Source organism: Marmota flaviventris, chromosome 1 (genome assembly GCF_047511675.1).
Source record: "Marmota flaviventris isolate mMarFla1 chromosome 1, mMarFla1.hap1, whole genome shotgun sequence".
Lineage (NCBI taxonomy): Eukaryota > Metazoa > Chordata > Mammalia > Rodentia > Sciuridae > Marmota > Marmota flaviventris.
Window position 1 is genome coordinate 146,471,450 of NC_092498.1, and position 12,010 is coordinate 146,483,459.

The window sequence follows — 12,010 nt, forward strand, 5'->3', positions numbered from 1 at the left end:
CTGCAAATTCATAGTGTTACAGCCTGGGTACTAACTACTTTGTATTTAGTTGGCAATCGGTGGTGGACAATTTGGCTTTCAAAGATTAGTTACCATGAGACATTGTCTAAGAAGTTTTGTAAGGGGCACGGAAGTCTTCCTAGATAGGGACGGTCTTCGTTCCTCTTATGTTTCTTTCTGGATGTGTATATACTTGTGATTGAAGCTTGCTTACTTAGGAATACGAAGTATGAGAGAGGGTGATTTCTCATTCCTTCTTCCTAAGGGGCAGTGTCTCCCAATGGTTAGAGCCTAGACTTTAGCATCAGTTTTAGCAAGATTCAAATCCTAGTTCCAACGCATAGACGATATGAGCAAGTTATTAAATTCTCTATGACTCTATTTCCCTATTAAATAAAAACAGAATTATTTCCCTATCTATAAATTCAGATTCCTTTTTTGGTTCTGGGGATTAAACCCAGGGTGCTCTACTACTGAGATATACTCCCAGTTCCTTTTTTTGTTTTGTTTTCATTTTGAGACAGAATCTCACTAAGTTGCTGAGGCTGGCCTTGAACTTGCGATCTTCCAGTCTCAGCCTCCAGAGTCAGTGGGATTACAGGTGTGCACCACCTCAGATTCCTTTTAAATATTTTTCCCTCCATGTTATCAAAGAGAACAACAAAAAAAGTTTCCAGAGTTAGAATCCCATGGAGAAACTCGAATTTAAAGTGTTTGTCATGTGTGTGCAAGAGAGAGAGACACACAGAAAAGAGAGATTGACACAGGGAGAAGAGGCAGAAAGAGTAGGAGGGAGTGGGAGTAAAAGAATGAGCCAGACAAATAAAGGAAAAAATGACAGAGAAAGACAATAAGGAACTAATTCTTAGAAAATGAAATCAATTCTATTTTCCTATAAAGATCAAAAAAATATAGCCAATTTCTCAATAATCCTTTGGAATAAAAATTCCCCAGCCCTAGTTTACTAGAAGAATTGAATGGCAATGCATAGCCACTAAGGAAGAGTTCCCAACCCTTACACTGCAGAAGAATGATCTGGAAGGTTTAGAAGTCCTCATCCAAACCCACCTTCAAAAGATTCCAGCTCAGCCAGGCGCAGTGGCCCACGCCTGTCATCCCAGCAGCTCAGGAGGCTGAGGCAGGAGGATGGCGAATTCAAAGCCAGCCTCAGCAACAGCAAGGCCCTAAGCAACTCAGTGAGACCCTGTCTCTAAATAGAATACAAAATAGGGCTGGGGGTGTGGCTCAGGGGTTGAGTGCCCCTGAGTTCAATCCCTGGTACCCCGCCCCAACACCAAAAAAAGAAAATTCCAGCTCACTAAGATAAGACGTGAATCCCAGGAATCCGCATCTTTTCAGCTCTTCACACCACCCTGGAGATTCAGACACTGGTAGTTAGCAGAACCCTCTTTGCCAAGTCCTAGCAAATTTCCTCTCCCACACCCAAAAGGAAGACCACACCTACGACGGTAGCTGTTAACACTGGGGTCAGTTTTCATTTACATCAGCAAATTCATCCTCCCAATTTGTTCCAAGTCATTGCCAAGGACGGGGAATAGGGTTACTGCAGATGTCCCCAGAGGAGTTTCTGTTGGAACAACCTAAAGGTAGCAAGGACTTCCAGAGAGGGCTGGGGAAATCTGACTTCAAAGGACACCAATTCCCAGATATGGTGGCTCATGCCTATAATCCCAGTTACTCAGAGGCTGAGGCAGGAGGCTAGCATGTTTGAGGCCAGCCTGGACAAATTATGAGGCCCTATCTCAGAAAAAAAAAAAAGGTAAGAGAGAAAGAAAGGAAGGAAGGAAGGAAGGAAGGAAGGAAGGAAGGAAGGAAGGAAGGAAGGAAGGAAGGAAGGAAGGAAAGAAAATTTTTAAAAAATTTAAAAAGATACCAAGTCTGGAGATCAGATAAAAAGCCATAAATGTGTGTCTAAGTTTCATTCAAAAATGTAAACTGCCTTTTAGTCCTTGCCTTTCAAAATATTTGTCTTTTTCCTCAATGTCCCACCTGTTGAAGAACAGATTGAAATCCCAAGTGGTTGAAATTCCAGGGAGTAGCTTTCTTGGAATAGCCTCAGATCCTGATAGTCTTTACCCAAATTCATCAGAAGGTCTTATTCATTCTAATTTTACAGGATATCTGCGTCAGCCATGTGGTAGTTGGGCAAAGAAAGATAGGATTTGATGTGATCCAATTCGTAAGATCTGAGAATCACTTGAGTCAAAATGTTCAATAAGTTTGACTTGAACACTGTGTTGATAGAAATGTTCTGGTCCAAACGGAATCAGAAACTTGGAGTCTCCCCCAAATCAGAAAAAAAAAATTTCTGCCCTTGAGTTGCTGGGGAGAGTGAAATGATGGATCACACAGGTAAAGTGTCCACCTACGGTGGCCCTGTCTTTTACCAGTCTTAATGAATTCCGATGCCCATCCTAAACCAGCGCACTGCAGGAGTTAGGGTCAGATCCCACCAGCTGATGCTCATTCTCGCGAGACTTCCCCTATGTCAGATGCCAATCATAAGCCCCAGACTATGACCTGTGCTTCGGACCAATCAGGTATAAATCAGGAGTTTCTCAAACCCCGTCTTCAGGTTCTGTTAACTTGCTGGGAGGATTCACAGAATTCAGGGAAACACTTACTTATGTTTACTCATTTATTATAAAGTATATCCCAAGGATGTAGATGAACATCAGAAGAAATGCATAGGGCACAGGATGCAGGAAGGGGTACAGAGGTTCCATCCTTCTCTGAGCCCGCACCCTCCAGGCACACGTCCAGCAGTGCGGGACCTAATAGAAACCTGTCTCTGGAGAGTTTTATGGAAGCTTCACTATGTAGGCATGATTGATTGCATCATGGGCCTTGATGGTCAATTAACCCTTCATCCCTTTACCCCCTCCCTGGAAGTTGGGGTGAGGAGGTCAGGCTGAATGTTCCAAACTTCTAACCCTATGCTGTGTTCCCCTGGCAACCAGCCCCCATCCGAGTCTACGCAGCACCCACCGAGAGTCACTTTTTAGGACAAAAGATGCTCCTGTTGCCCAGGAAACTCTAAGGGCTCTAGAAACTCTGTGTCAGAAACTTGAGTCAAAGAGCAAATATTGGAACAGAAGATTCTCTTAGCACCCGGATCTACAAGAGTATTGGGAACTTTGTCTTAGGATCCAGAATTAGGGACCAAATATTTAGTCTTTATTGTCTCACACTATGGCACCTAAGCTGCCTGCTAGAATCCTCTGTTCTTGTTCTTTTCCTGGGAAGTTAGTGGTTTCCTCTTCCTCCTTCCTTGTGGACATGTTCCTGGTCACTTGTCTTGATGTCCTATGAAATTCACTGGGACTTCCTTAGTGGCATAGCCAGTTAACCATGACTAAGTTTGGATACAAGGGAGACAAGTGTTCTCAGCCATAAGTATGATACTCTCAGATGACCCAGTGATCATCTGGGAGTGTACAGTGGAGCTGTGTCTTTTTGAAGGTGTCTTAAGTCCTGAAACCATGTTCCAGGCTCTTGACCATGGAGTAGAGTGGCAGCGAGAATCTCCTCCTCCATTGGAAGGTTTTTGTTTTTGTTGGGGGGTTGGGGCCGCAGGTGTTTTTGGTTGTTGTTTTTGTTTTTGTATTGAGGATTGAACCCAAGGGCACTTTACCACTGAGCCACATCCCCAGCCCTTTTTAATGTTTTTATTTGGAAACAGCTCTCTTATTAAGTTGCTTGGAGCCTCGCTAAGTTGCTGAGGCTGACTATGAACTTGCAATCCTGATGCCTCAGCCTCCCACGTCACTGGGATTACAGGTCTATCTATGCCACACCATGCCCAGTGCTTTTTTTCTTTTTGAGTGACATAAATAGTTGATTTGCCATAAGTTAAATGCATATACAAGGTGAGCCACTGAACTCGCATCTCTGAGTGATCTCAGAGATATCTAAATAGCCAGGTACACATCCAACCATGCATTAAAAGTGCTCGCATGTTATTCTTCACCTTAGGAGCTTTTATGTTCCAAGGTTTCTATTAAGGAAGAACTTGACCTTTGGGGAGGGCTAAGGGTCCCAAGATTGTGTCCCATTAATAGGGACATGGAGTGAGGAGCTATTAATCCATTCTTCACCAGGAAAGCATCTCTCTTATAAACACACTGACATGAATGCAGTTCTCTGGCCTCAAAACATCCTATCTAGATGGGAGGGAAGTATGTCAAGGTAGGCCTAAAGCAAGAACGTGGCCTTTTTGCAAAAAAAAAAACATAAATCAAATCCATCTTCTTTCCTGTACTATGGGCGAGGGCAAGGTTTCCCGGGAGTTGTTTCTACCCAGATGTGTCTTTGGAGAATTTTTGTGATTCCGTAATGAAAAATGAGGATATCACCCATTTCCCCAGGTCAGAAGGGACTTTGTTGGCTCAGATAAGTTGAGGGAGAGATAAGTCAGAAATAAGTTGCCATCAGAGAATGGATTTTTTAAATGTGAGGGGCACATAAGCTTATGGGATGTTGGGGAAGAAATCAGAATAAACATGAAAAAAGATGGTCCCCCTCACGAGCCAGCGGGGAAGCACAAATTCAAGCAATAATGAAATACTGTGTGATTTTGTCTGCCAGATTGAAACAATTAAAAAGATGGATAATATCTGTGTTGGCAGGGTGCAAAAAAATGGATACAATACCATTGGTGGAGGAGTAAATGGGATAGTCTCTGGCAAGTCAACTTGGATGTGTAGTCAGCACTCTGTATCCATAGGTTTCACACCTGTGGATTCTACCAACTACAAATTTGGGGAGGGGGAATTGCATCTATCTTAAAAATGTACAGTTTTTTTTGTCATTGATCCCTAAACAATAAACTATAACAACGATTTACACAGGATCTACATTGCATTAGGGATTATGAGTGGTCTAGAGAGGATCTAGGATGTGCAAAAGGGCTATGCAGATACTCTGCCATTTTATATACAGAACATGAGCTTCTGTGGACTTGGGTGGCCAGGGTGGGTCCTGGAACCAATCCTCCTTGGATTCCAAAGGACAATGATACTTATTAAACTTTAAAATCCACATGCCTGCCAACCCAGCAATTCCACTTCTCAAAATCCACCCTGGATACAGGTGCACACAAATGCACGTGAAACAGTAATTCTGCACCCCGGCTACACATCAGAATCACCTGGGGGGCTTTTTAAAAATTCTGAAGCCCAGAGCCCACCCTAGGGGAAATTTTATTAGAATCTCCTGTGATAGGAACGGGCACCAGCAGGTTTTAGGCTCACCAAGGAATTCTAATGTGCAGCCTGTGTTATGAAACATAGATATGCAATGAGTTCACGGCAGCTTGGTTTGAAATAAGGGAAACCTTGAAACAATCTAAATGTCCATCCATCGGAAGTTTATGTAAGTAGCAGCTTATTCTCAGGATGGGATACTACACTGCATTTAAACATGAAAACATCTGTCCTACTACAACTTTACAAGGCCCTGCACGATCGGTTTGCTGCCTCTCTGACCCATCTCGTGGCACTCTCCCCATCATGCCATAGTGGATTCTTCTGTTGGAGGAGTGCAAATATGTTCCTGCCCCAGGGTCTTTGCACTTGCTCTTGCCTCAGCCTGAAACTCTGTTTATTCATATCCATGCAGCACATACCATCTCTTCCTCAGATGCTTGCTCAGCTATTACCTTAGCTTTATCCAATTTTACTTTTCTTCCTAGCATTTACCACTCCCTGGTTCCCCATACTGGGATGAAAAACCCAGGAAAGTTTTCATTTCTGTCATTTCCCATAATTATAGACCACAGCCCTTAAGGATGCCTACTTTGAAGCTAGAGCGCTAGAGTTTCAATCCAGGGTCCTTGGGCACGTCTTTTAACCCATCTGTGCCTCAGTTTTCTCTTGCATAAAATGGGGATAATAACAGTACCTACCTTCTGGAGCTGGAAAGATTCAATTGCATAAATCACTGTCTGACACTCTCTACTGTGTGATTGTCAGGTATTAAAAGGGTCAGTGGGGGCTGGGGTTGTGATTCAGTGGGAGAACATGAGGCCATGGGTGTGATCTTCAGCACCACATAAAAATAAAGGTACTGTGTCCACCCACTACTAATATATATATATATTTTTATTTAATATATTATATTAATAATATATTATATTATTTAATATATTTATATTATTTAATATATTATATTTATATAATTTAATGTTATATTAATAATATAATATATTATTTAATTTTTAAATATATATATTTAAAAAAGAATCACCAGTACTGAAAGTGATGCCCATCATGTAATTGTTTATCGAATAAATTAACAAGTAAACAAAAAAAATTGCAGAAAAACATACAGTAAGCCCTCCATTTCTGTGGGCTCTGCATCTGACTATTCAACCAACAGCAGGGGAAACAAATTACTTTTTAAATTGCATCTGTACTGAACATGCATAGACTTTTTTCTTGTTATTATTCCCTAAACAAAACAGTGTAACAACTACTTACACGGCAGTTACATTGTACTAGATAGTATAAGTAACCCGCAGATGATTGAAAGTATGTTAGGATGTTCCATTTTCTATAAAAGACTTGAGCATCTGTGGATTTTTATATCCTTGGGAGTCTGGAACCAACCCTCCAAGGATACTGAGGGACAACTGTATACAGCATGAGCCCATTAAGTAAACACACACACACACACAAAATGAATATATAATTTCCAACTGCATATTTCTGGATTTAAATGCAGAGGGAAAAAAATGGCTGTAGAGGCACGCAGAAGTTCTAGCAGCACCACTCTCCATTGGAAAGGAGAATGGGATTCAGACATGCTAGAGGCATTTGGTGGCATCTGTGTCATTCAGCTTTTTCCATGTGCCACGTGGACCATAAAATAGACTTTCCAAATGTTAAATATTTCTCAAAAGGAATCCTCTGCTCAGGGTCCAAAGCACGCAGACCTGCTTGTCCTTCTCAGCATCTGTTTACCCACAATAATCTCCCTTAAGTAAGGCAGACGGCAAGCCAAGGAAGCCGGCCACCGAGGCTCGGGCGCTGTGGGTCTGCCTGTCTGTCTGTGTGTCTCACTGTCTGTCTGTACCTCACAGCTCCTGAGAAGCCTGCTGCAGCCGCCAGCGTGGAGGATGGTCCTCATCTGCACACCCCCCTTCCCCAAAGACACTGAGGGATGGATCCCCGACTTTGGACTGTGAGATCCCTTCCTCCAGGACTCTCCAGAGGCAGGTCCCTGGCCAACCAACAGCAAAAGTCCAAGATTCAGCAACCCAAGCAGCACGGCCACATCAGCCAATGTCCCCGATTAGTATATAAAGAAGAGGAAGAAGAAGAAAAGAAGGCTCCCATTCTGAGTGGAGCCAAGCTTTGTGTCCATGCCTCCTCCCTCAAGATGATCTCCAGATGTCTCCTTTCACGGGGTGGGGAGGTCTGAACTGGGGGGGAGTAGGAAGTTTCCAGAAAGCGCGGTGGATGCTGGGGCCTCTGCGGCATGTTTAAAGTTGTCTAATGCAGTTGAATTGTGTGTGTTTGTTCTTTCATTTTTTTTAGAGGTGGCAGGCAAGCTCTTTGGTTTTCCCGAACACCACCCAGCTATGCCACCCCCTCGTATTTCTTTTCTGTCCGCAAACCCCTAAGGTGGGAATGCGCTGGCTTTGTTTTGTTTGTTTATCTATTTATTTATTTTGAGACAGGGTCTCACTGAGTCGCTGAGGGCCCCATAAGTTGCTGAGGCTGGCTTTGAACTTGCGATCCTCCTGCCTCAGCCTCCCGAGTCTCTGGGATGACAGGCGTGGGCCACCGCACCCAGCTTGGGACTGGCTTTGTGACACAATGATTCTGCCTGTTGGAACACGCTAACGGTGTCTTGCAGAGAGAAGGCATGTACCACGGGTGGCGCCCAGGCTGGTTTCCAAGCAGTTGATAGACATACTGTTAAGTAATATTGCATCACAGAGAATGTTTCCCCTTTTCTCTTCTTTCTCAATCCTGATACAGCCAGGAGCAAGTCTCAATTTTGTGCCAGTGGGTCCTTGACACCTTCCTGACCCTATGGTTCTTTGTGCTTTTTAACAAAGAAGGAGCTGCCCTTGGGGTTCGGTCTGCTATCTAGATGGAACTCAATGGTATTGTTTTATTTTCATGTTATATATTTTATTTACTACCTTCCATTTGTGGCTCTGCAGAGATGGATGTGTTATGTCATTTCTGTTCAAATAAATTCATATTTATAGATATGTAGCAAATTTCAAAAATGAACATTAGAAACACAGTGATAATGAGTTTTCCAGAGCAGAAGAAAAAGCAGTGAATTTTCATGGAAAGAATAAGAAACTAAAAGTCAAACTATATCTGTTCCAGTGCCTTTTTTTTTTTCTTCTTGCCACTAACTAGCTATGCAAGCTGATGTCAGGCAAGTTTCTTAGGTTCTCTCTACCTCCAGTTTCTTCCTCTGGAAAATGCAGGTAAGAACACCTGCCTACTTACCTCACCGTGTTATGAAAATCAATTGTCACAATAGGTGTGTTCCCCGGGGGGAATGCTAAGTGTTTTACCAATACGAGTCATGATTCTTAGATGACTGTGAATCTCAGGCATTGGTTAAAATACTGAGCCCTGGCAAAAATAAATAAATAAAAGTGAATGGACACCCATTTCTACCCGTCATCCCACCCACATGCTCATTATGAGCCAGCTCGGGTCCCTGGAGGACACTGCATCAGGGACACGGGTTCTCGGCACACAGGGACGCACCATTCCAGGAGATCGGATCCTCATTTCTGTTTGTAATATCTGGTTGTTTGTTTGTATGTGTTCGGGTCCCTGGTCTTTTCCTCAAATTCAATGAAAAGTGTTGCTGAGAGGCAGAATAAAAACGGTTTTAAGTAAAGCGTGTTTATCACAGTGAGTGAATTATGTTTCCTTGGGACTTCTGGAGACTTCCAGAACCAAAATATGGCTCCCCCACCCCAGTGTCCTTCCATAGAGAAGGCCACAGAGAGGCCAAGAGACGGGGGCTGAACGAGGCATCCATGCTCAGATAACTTAGGGCATAAAATGGCCCTGGGGTCCATCTTTTTACTGGTGCATGATAGTTGTACATCATGGGGGGATTTGTTACATATTCACACATGCACACTATATGATGTATCGTGCTTTGGCCAATATCACTCCCAGCACTTCCTTATCCCCTCCCCTCCTCCCTCCCCCATCCCTTTCCTCTATTTTACTGATCACCTTTGATCTTCATGAGACACCCCCACCCCCACCTTTCATTTCCTTCCTCCTCTCTAGCTTCCACCTAAGAGAGAAAAACCCATGACCCTTGACCTTCTGAGTTTGGCTTATTCCCCTTAATATAACAGTCTCAGGTTCTATCCAATTTTTCTGCAAATGACATCATTTCATTTTTCTTTATGGCTGGATAAAACTCCATTGTGTATATATATACCAGATGTATTTGATCCATTCATCGGTTGGTGGACACCTAGGCTGACTCCATAGTTTGGCTATTGTGAATCGTGCTGCTACGAACTGGGGTGTGCGTGGATTGCTCTAGTATGCCGACTTTAATTCTTTGGGCTAAATACCAAGGAGTGGGATAGCATATATACATGGTTGTAGATGGACACGATACCATCTTTATTTATTTATTTTTGTGTGGTGCTGAGGATCAAACCCAGTGCCTCACATGTGCTAGGCAAGTGGCTCTAACACGGAGCTACAGCCCCAGACTGAGTTTACTATTTACATAACTGAAAATTCTGGGAGAATAGCTTCAGGTATGGCTAGATCTGGGTGCTCATGGTTAATAACAGCTCTTCCCTGTGCAATTCTCAGTCCCAGCCTAATGAGTTGGTTTGGGTTTCACGGCAACGAGATGGCTGCCCATAGATTTGAACTTCTTCCTACCCACTTAGGAGCACCTGTGGAAATAAAACATTCCTTTAGTAACTACAGGAAGAAAAATCTGGTTTCATCCAAAATATTGCACAATTCATCTGAGATAGGAACAGCCATGTGGTCCCCATGCCAATACAAATTGCTGCTGTGGCCAGGGGGTACTCAGCACCCTGTTTGTCCACTCCCATGGACAGTGGTCAAGCCCTGGAGCTGAGTGCGAGGCTAGCCCAATGCAATCTTTACGGATTGAAGGTGTGGGCAGGGTGGTTTCCCAGAAGAGAACCAAAGTGCTTTTACCAGAAGGAAGGACAGATCCTGGCAGAAAAACAACCACTGTCCACATGAACCATTCTGCTCCCAACTACGCCTTCCACCCACAGGACTCTAGGGATCTAGTGGCTTTTCCATGTCCCTCTTATGTAATCACTGTCCTCTGTCTCCTCCTCCGACCAACATTTGTGGGGCACCTGCTCAGTCACAGAAGCTGGGGGAGGCTTTGGAAATTTCAGTACCACCAAGAGGGACCCCTGGAGAGGCTGCCCACGGTCTAAAGAGGGGGAACAGGCACACACACACCATCTGAAGGCCACACCAAAATGACAGGACAGGATGACCAGAGTACCACACAGTCACTTTGCAAGACAGAGCACCAGCAGTAGGTGGGGGGGGGGGGAAGGTTCAGGAAACAAATGCCCATCTCACTGCCTTTGGTTGGCATCCCCAGGCTCGGAGAGCTGCAGCTCTTGAGGCTGCCCCGTCTGTGCCCCACAAGTTATGGGCAGAAGCAGATGCAGACATAAAATCGCTGGCCTCAGCTCCTGGATCAGCAAATTATCTTTGGCCTACAGGAAGACAGCTGCATTCAGCAGAACGGCACCACGCATGAATCTTGATACATAACCCTAGATCCCAGCTTCTAAATATAAAAGACAGCTTAGGGCCACCGGTTACCTACCCTCCCCCCCCCCCCCCCGAGAAAAAAAAAAGAAAAGAAAAAGAAAGAAAGAAAGAAAAATCTTCTAAAATAGCATCCACATTTGTCAAGTTACCACCAACCCTTAAAAAATACTCACGGACATGGAATGACATGGAATATTTGAGCCTGGGCATTATCCTTGGAATCAGATCCCTGAACCCAGACATTTTTTCATTTCGGTTTTGAAATAAATCCCTTAACAGGCAAATACGCTGCTCAGGCATTGCCTCTCATCGCTGGAGAAGCCTCAGAAAGAAGGAATTCTCTTTGCAATAGATGGATCCGTTGCAGCAGAGAGTCATTATCAGAGGTCCGAAGAGGGACGTTGGAAGTTCCCTCTCTGCGTTGCTTGCATGGGGCATCTGCAAGTCATCTGAGGTACCCGCTCCCATCCTCGGAGGAGCGCCCAGCAGGTCGGCAGGACCCAGGACAAAATGTTCACCTCTTCCTGCCTAAGTGCCGACCTGCCCAGGTCTCACCCACACACCGGTCCACTGGCAAGCACTGCTATTTGTTCCCAAGCTGTCATCTCCTGACACTGCCACCACGTGTTCATCTCTGCCTCCTCCCTGAAGGTGACATGGAATCCCATGAATGGGAACCGGTTGTGCTTTGGAGTGATGTATTGGGGGGGAAACTCATAAGAAGTCCAGTCCTGCCACAGCCTGGTGAACGGCATGGAAGAGAAGCCAACACAAATATGTCTTGAACCATTGCCAAAGCTTATCTAAACTATGACAGTAGCCTCCTACTCGGGCTCCTGTGTCTTCGTATCAGATTGATGGTGTTACGAATATTACATAATGACAGCTCAAATTTATTATCTTACAGTTCTGGAGGTCAGAAGTTTCAAGTGGATCCCAGTGGGCCAAAATCAAGATGGCGGCAGGGCTGGAGTCCTTTCTGGAGGCTCTCTGGGAGAATCCCCTTTCTTACCTTTTCTATCTTCTAGAGACTGCCTGTATTCCATGGCTCATGACCCCCTTCCATCTTCAAGGTCAGCAATGGCCACTTAGCTGTCACACCACACCTCTCTTGTTCTGACACCTTTCTCTCCCACTTCCTTATTTAAAGACCCCTGACATTACACTGGGCCCATCTTGGATAACCCAGCAGGATCTCC